Here is a 1,934-nt window from a genome sequence, read left to right as displayed (position 1 = left end):
CCTAACCATCTACTATAATAAATGAAGGTTTTTTTGCCACATGTCCTCTTCTCATTCATTTGGACACGTGGCGTTTTCTAGAATTTTTAAATTTTTTATTTTCCACTTGTCATTTTATTGTATTTTTCATTTTATTAAATTAAAATTTCACATTTAATGTGTAAGGTAATATATATGTAAAGTATTTATTAGAAAAAGTTTATATATGTAATGTATTCAATACATTAAAGTCTCATTAATTTTAATAATTCAAAATTTTCTCATTTTTCTTATAAATTCAATCTTTTCAAATTGTTAAAATTTTATATTTATTCTTTTTAATTAAACTCATGTAATACATGGGTCTCACACCTAGTAATATATATTTAACAAAAACAATCAAAACAAATAGTTGATTGAACTATCAAATAAATATAAAAATAAACAATAAACAATAAAAAAACAAATAGTCATAGCCGGTTGGGTTGCTATTACATCAACCCTTCATATCGTGTTGTTGTGATGGTTGTTTAGCACTTTTAAAATGGTTGGATTATTTCTAATTTATTATAAAAAAAATATAGTAGGGAAAGATGGAACATCTCCATCGATATAAAGAATGCGATATAAATTATTTCACCTCAAAGTTTATTCTTTAACTGCTAATCTTTTGAAACAAAACCTTGGTGCTCCATACAAATTACAAAGCTTAAGAAAATGAGTGTCTTGGTTTCATGGGCAAGAAAAGAAGTAGCTCGTTTGAGAAGTCCAAAGCCTAAAGCTTTGCTAATTCCTCCCAAATCTCGATCTCCAGTACGTCTTTCTCTACCTTCATTTCACACGCTTGCTAATTCTTCAAAATTAGATTGGCAGTCTTGTTTCAAGCTAATCGTAGTAGAAATGTCATTTTCATGTTTATACATTATGTTTTATTTATCTCAAACGATAAATTGTGTCCGTTGAATAGGTTGGAAAAATTGAAATTTCAGCCGATGTACGATGTGTGAAATGCAGAATCATGGTAGCAGAAGAAATGTCAAAAATGGAAGGTAGGATGTGAGAATTAATTAGTACGTTATTATTTTTAGAAGCACGAGAATATGAAATCAAAATTTATGACTGAGACGAAGGCATGTACATTACCTGAAGAGTCCGATGACAACCAATGACAATAGCGAAGTGTTTTGAATCATAGATAATGATGTTAGAACTCGATGCTAAGAAGTTAAGTGATTTATAACATCGTGAGATAAAACTGTTTATTTGTTTGTAGGTATGGAGTCCGTGGAAGTTGATGTGATGGGCAAGAAGGTGATACTCATTCAAAGATCGTTCACCGACGACAAATGATCAATTATTTAGCTAATGCTGTTTTTCTGTTTCTTTTTTTTTTCTGTTTTGTTTTGTATATTTGAATATTTTCATTTATGATCTTTAATTGATTAGAGAAAGAACAAAATGCTAACTATTCACGAGCAGGCAATAGGCATGCATAATGAAGTAGCTCAATCATGTTACATTTGTCGGGGAAGGACGATTTTGTCATTTCCTCGTGCGCTTTATGAATGTGCTGTACAGGTGATAAAAATTATTTTGTTTTGAAAATTCGGTTTAGAAAAAATTACATATTTGATCCCTATGGTTGGTAAAAAAGACCATTGCAAGTTCTTTTGGGGCATTTTCGGATACACGGGGTTCTTTTCACGTTTAAAACGAATAAAGGGGTTCTTTTGGCTAACTGTGTTAAATTTTTCAGCTAAATCTCGTGTGAAATGACATGTCTTTACTACCATAGGGACCATTTATGTAATCTGTTCACGTTTAGTCTCTCATACATATGTCAAAACGCTGTTTAGTCCATATTTAATAATTAACTCGGTCTCTCATACATATGTCAAAACGCCATTTAGTCCATATTTAATAATTAACTCTGACCCTCCCTGAGTATGGTTTTT

General features: G+C 30.6%; 1 long non-coding RNA gene across 1 annotated transcript; it reads left to right on the top strand.

The window, feature by feature from the left end:
- Nucleotides 1-539: 539 nt before the first annotated feature.
- Nucleotides 540-1,567, top strand: LOC145050556 (uncharacterized). The gene is made up of 3 exons (XR_013683423.1): nt 540-792; nt 947-1,028; nt 1,253-1,567. It is a non-coding gene; the product is annotated as an uncharacterized LOC145050556 (long non-coding RNA).
- Nucleotides 1,568-1,934: the final 367 nt, after the last annotated feature.

The sequence above is a fragment of the Lactuca serriola genome, chromosome 5 (genome assembly GCF_051521515.1).
Source record: "Lactuca serriola cultivar US96UC23 chromosome 5, Lser_US96UC23_V15, whole genome shotgun sequence".
NCBI classification, from domain to species: Eukaryota; Viridiplantae; Streptophyta; class Magnoliopsida; order Asterales; family Asteraceae; genus Lactuca; species Lactuca serriola.
The sequence above is the reverse complement of the archived record's forward strand: the minus strand, read 5'-3'. Positions and strand labels throughout refer to the sequence as shown.